Source organism: Mus pahari, chromosome 3 (genome assembly GCF_900095145.1).
Source record: "Mus pahari chromosome 3, PAHARI_EIJ_v1.1, whole genome shotgun sequence".
Classification (NCBI taxonomy): domain Eukaryota; kingdom Metazoa; phylum Chordata; class Mammalia; order Rodentia; family Muridae; genus Mus; species Mus pahari.
The window spans coordinates 155,075,874-155,081,768 of NC_034592.1; positions in this window are offsets into that span (position 1 = coordinate 155,075,874).

A 5,895-nucleotide genomic window follows, 5' to 3' on the forward strand; every position below is an offset into this window, starting at 1 on the left:
TGATTTGATTTTTTAGTCACTTATAAAAACATATATCTATTTTTTGCCCAGGTTACTCTGTTTGATTTTAGTCTCACTTTTCCAATGTTTGACATACGAGAAAACTTAATCCAGGTCAGTGAGTACCTGCTGCTGAGAAGAATCCTCTGGAACGCCATTTTGATTTTGCGTGACCTTTGTCAGCAAGTTTGTGTCAAAGGTCACTGAACACACTGGGGTGGGGGTTGGCATCCTCAGCTTCCACGGGTGAGGATGTGTCAAAAGCAATTTTCTGAACCTCTCTGCCTTGACAAGCTTGCCGTCGGCCTCAGCGATTTTCAATTTCCAACACATTCCAGGTGCTTCTCCTTGGGGGTCGAGGGAGGGTCCCTGCAGGTGTTTCCCCAGAGTCCTTGCCTCCACCTGTCCCCCGTGGGTCCCTGCTGTGGTACAGAGGTCTGGTGAGCATCTCAGAGCTGAGTTTCCCTCATTATCTTACTCGAGAAATTCTGGGCCATGTCCTAGTGCACCTTCAGACTTCGTCTCAGGCATTGTCCTTAACGTCTGTCTGCTCGAGTGGCTCAGGGTTCACCCCTTCCCCAATAGAAAAACTGGGCTTGACTCTCAAATGTCTACACTCCAGTCACAGACAGCCCCTCAGGAGTGGGAAGTTCAGCTCGCTTTTCTCCTTGAACAAATCACTTTCATATTATTCAGTCTAGAAAGCAACATGGCCCGCCCCACCCTGTCCCCATCACAGCCAAGTGGTGGGCACTCCTGCTAAGTCTCAGCACTCCTGCTAAGTCTCAGCACTCCTGCTAAGTCTCAGCACTCTTGCTAAGTCTCAGCACTCCTGCTAAGTCTCAGCACTCCTGCTAAGTCTCAGCCATCGCGGTGGGTACTCGGTATGGTCGGTGCTCCGAATCTTGAGTCTGGAATGTCCCCCACAGGCTCCTGTTCTGAATGCTTGTTCCCAGACGGTGGCACTGTTCTGAGAGGCTGTGGAGTCTTTAGCAGGTAGAATCTGTCTGAGGGAGGGAGGGAGGTCACAGGAGGAGGGCTCTGAATGCGACAGCCTACCCTTGCTGTTTTCTCTGATCCCTCTGGGATGGGAGCAGGCTTGTCACACCCTCTCTTTGTCATGAATGGGCCTTTGTTATCCCAACCCCACACCTTCCTTTCTGTGACAGACAGATCCCTTGAGCCAGGATAAACCTTTCTCTTAAAGTGTCTGCATGGGGTAATCAAGTCACCGTGACGTGGAGTCCATTGATGCAGTTGCGGGATGGCTTTGCTGGTGCATGTATGTTATATGTTGCTTTCCCTCAGTTTCTTATTCATGTGACACGTGCCATACCCACAGTCCATAGAACACCAGGTTGGGTTTTAGGGACACCGTTAGCTCTAAGCAGGGACCTTTTGCAGGGCTTAGGGGATGACAACCTCAGGAGCTATCCCTTTCTAGAGTTTTCTGAGGTCTCATACTGGTAAAGCCCCACCCAGGCACGGCCTCACATCCTACTGACCTGAGGCAGACACTGTTGCTACCTCTGTCTCCTGAGGGAGCATGGGAAGGATTTCCACATGTCTGTGCTTCAAAGCTCATAGACAAAAAGGGTCAGAGATGGAGTTCAAACCCAGAGCCACCGGATTGGAACCTTCTTTCTGTGTGCAGAGTTCGAATTCACTATTATATGAAGCTCTTTTTTGTTCAGTTGCTTGTGTTTACTAAGGACCTGAGCCTGGAGACACAGCAATCAAGGGAAATGGATCGATTCTTGTCTTAGTTTGGGTTTTACTGCTGTGAACCAATACCATGACCAATGCAAGTCTTATAAAGGACAGCATTTAATTGGGGCTGGCTTAGAGGTCCAGAGGTTCAGTCCATTATCATCAAGGCAGGAACATGGTAGCTTCCAGGCAGGCATGGTACAGGCAGAGCTGAGAGTCCTACATCTTTATCTGAAGTCTGCTAGCAGAATACTGGTTTCCAGGCAGCTAGGATGAGGGTCTAAGGCCCACACCCACACTGATACACCTACTCCAACAAGGTCACACCACCAGCTTGTGTCACTGTGGGAAGTGTATTGCCTAGTCTTAAGTTTACCCATGACCTCACAGTGTGCCACTCTGGAGAAGGTAACAAGGACAGGTGACGAATTCAACAGCCAGGAAACACAACAGGGAGGCTGGAGAGGAAACTAAACAGCAAAACCACAAGCCAATGGCTGCCAGGGGCGACCAGCCAGGTAGAGGTAGAGTCTTGCCTTGAACATTAACAGGAACACCACCCTAGGGACACGCCTGACTTCAGAATCTGGCCTCCTGAGTAGCAAGCACATCCCTGTCACTGTTAGCTTCTGAGGCTGTGTCATTTACTATAGAGCCGTGACAAATTAATATAAATGCTAAAGACACACATCAAGGTGTGAACTGCTATGAGGGACAAGAAATGGGGCCCTTGGACAGGATCAGGAAAGACTGAGGGAGGGTGGCATTTAAACTGGAGACTGGCACAGGAAATCATAACAGAGAGCAGGCCAAAAGACTCCTTAGGAAAAAGAAGAGAATGTTCCAGAAACCCAACTCAGCCAGTTCTCACAGTCCAACATTTGTCAGGCATCCCACTAAACAAACTAAAGAAATGGGTGAGATTAAGCCTATCCATAAACCGACTTCCTAAGCAATCCTCTGTGGTGTGGTGCAACTTAAAAAATACATTTTATTTAAGTCAGCATTTCTCAAATACCGTTTAAATGCAAAGTCAATACAAAACTCAGTGAGATACTTTGGGTTTTTGTGCTAATTTCTCTTTGAAGTCCCTGTGCTCAGTAGCTACCTGTAGACGACAGTGTTGAACAGAGTAATTAAAAAATTCTAGTTCTTTCCTGGGGCTTCTTTACCCATTCCTTAAAACAGCGGTCAACTGTGCTCCAAGTGTCACACAGGACTGTGCACACCTTCTTGATGTCCTCTCCTCAGAGTCATGTTAGGGGTGACATTACATGAGGCACTTTCTAATGCAACAGTGGTGGGGGGCAGCCCTATGGCACATACAGGGATTAGTCTCCACCTCCAGAGGCTGACTGTGGGGATGTAATGTCAGCAATTATCTGCCCCTGGTGGACTTAGCCAGGCACTTCCGATTCAAAGAATCTGCTTCTATGGAAGAGGCAGCCACTCCCCTTCTGACCCAACAGTCAAGTGTTAGGTATTGCAGACACAATGAAGAAGTTCTGGGGGGCTGGGGGGCTGGGGGGCTGGAGGGCTGGGGGCTGGGGAGCTGGGGAGCTGGGGAGCCTGGGAGCTGGGGGCTGGGGTGTTGGGGGGCTGGGGAGCTGGGGAGCTGGGGGCCTGGGGGCCTGGGGGGCTGTCTTGTAGGGTAGGGTGCTTGCCTGGAAGTATGAGAACCTGAGTTTGGAGAGAGGGAAGAACCCACATAAAAGATGGTGTAGTGGACTGGAGAGATGGTTCAGCGGTTAAGAGCACTGACTGCTTTTCCAGAGGTCCTGAGTTCAAATCCCAGCAACCACATGATGGCTCACAACCATCTGTAATGGGATCTGATGCCCTCTTCTGGTATGTCTGAAGACAGCGACAGTGTACTCATATATATTAAATAAATTAAAAAAAAAAAAAAAAAAGCTGATGCAGTGTCTTGTGTTTGTAATCCCTGCAACAGGGGAGGCAGAGATGGGAATCACTGGGTTTCACTGGCCAGCAGGCTAGCCAAATTGGTGAGTTCCCAGTTGAGTGAGAGACCCTACTTCAAAAAATAAAGTATAAAGGGACTGAGAAAGATCTCAGCATGGACCTCTGACCTTCACAAGAACACACACACACACACACACACACACACACACCTGTGCACACACATAACTGCATGCATACACACAAACACCTACTTGTGCATACATGAGCATGTGCACACACATAACTACTTATGCACACATACTGTGTAAGTGCGCACGCGCGCGCGCGCGCACACACACACACACACACACACACACACACACACACACACACACAGAGTCTTGCCTCTCCTACTTGTCAGAAGTCATAGCAAATTCAAAACAGACTCAAGTCAAATATGTGCAAACAAGATCTGGTTACAACCGGAATCACCTACCCAGCAGCCTTCCAAAGGAAGGGATCACTCCCAGGGAGGAGCCACAAACTTAAGAAATAAAGAAAGCTCCAAGTGTGTTCACAGTGGGACTTCCCCTGCCGCCTCCTCTAGGAAGTCTTCAGTCCTGACCACAGTAGACCTCTCCTGTGAGGTCACTTCTCATTTTAGCAGTTGCTTTGGAAACTGCTTGAGAACCCCAGTTCCCCAGAGGGTTTTTCCTGTCAGAGGTCTGTAAATTTCTTTTTCTCCTCTACCCAACCTCTTCTTAATGCAGAGTGGGTGATAAATATTTGGGGCTTTGCAGGCTGTGTGTTTCTGTCACCACTGGCCAGTTCTGGCATTAGATTATAAAAGCGATTGTAGACCAGACCCCCCCCCCCCAGGGCTCACCCTCCCGCCAGCAAAGCTCATTTCTGCCGTCTGGAATTTGATTTTCACATGATTTCCTATTGTCACAAAATTACCTGTGCTTTTGATTACATCCCCTCCCCCAGCCATTGAAAACACACATTGCTTTCTTTCCTTTTTATTATTGTTATCACATTTACTTATTTTGTGTGATCGGAGGGGGTGCGCACACGCCCGGGAACGCCAGTGGAGGGAGAGGACGATTTGTGGGAGTTGGTTCTCTCCTTCTACCTTGAGGGGTCCCAGGGATTGGTGACAAGCGTCTCTACACGCTGAGCAGTCCCACCACCCCATACAAACCCCTCTTAACTGAACTGTCGGATAGTAGGTGGGGGGCTGAACTGGACAGAGGAGCCCCAGCTGTCAGATCCCTGGCCGCAGCTCTCAGCCCAGTGAGGCCATTCCCATCGCAGCAGCCCTAACTTTCATCGTTACTTATTATTAACATTATTATTTTGTGGTACTGGGGCTGAAACCCAGAGCCTCTCAAGTGCCAGTCAAGCAGCCTGTCAGGGGGCCGAACCCCACCCCACCCCCACTCCGCCACACTAAGTTACCCAGACTGCCCTTCGGGCTCCCTCTGTAGCCCAAGCTGACCTTGAACTTTCTCCTCCAGCCTCAGTGTCAGCAGTAGCTGGGGTGACTGACCACAGCTACAGGACATAGCTTGCTGTCTGTCACTTAGAACCAGCGAGTTTCCAGCCAGGCTCAGAGTGGAACAGACAGCCGCAGAGAGAGTAAATCTCAGCCGCAGAGGCGGAAGTCGGAGCCATTAGCCTAGGAAAATATAAAATTTGCAAATGAGGTTTTATTTGCTCAAGTGTCAGCGCTGTTCCCACCCTTCTGAATGTTAGGACATGCAAATTACCTCCCGTCACAACCTAGGTTAGTAGATCTTTCTGATGGCCTCAGCCGGTTCAGTGCATGCCTACTGCGCACTTCCACGGTGCCGTCTGAGATAACTCAGCTTTGTGCGGGGGGACTTCGGGGACTGTGGTGTGGAAGGTGGGACTGTGAGACCTGGCGGAGGGCAGAGAGCCCTGCAGAGGGAGAGAAATGGCAGAGCGGGTGATGGAAACTAAACTCCAGAAAGCGAGTTCCACATTCTCCTTACCAGGATCTTTCTGAAAGGGCTGGAAGGTCCACTGACTCCACACAACCCGACATTGCAGGAGCCCCTTGGGTTCCTGGCGCACGGAGCTTTTCCTAGCACATGCTCAGTCTTACCTGGTGAGGCTGTGAGCCATGGCAGCCAACCCGAAGGCCCACTGCCCCTCCCCCGTCCATCTTTTATTTTTCTCTTTCTTTCTTTCTTTCTTTCTTTCTTTCTTTCTTTCTTTCTTTCTTTCTTTCTTTCTTTCTTTCTTTCTTTCTTTCTT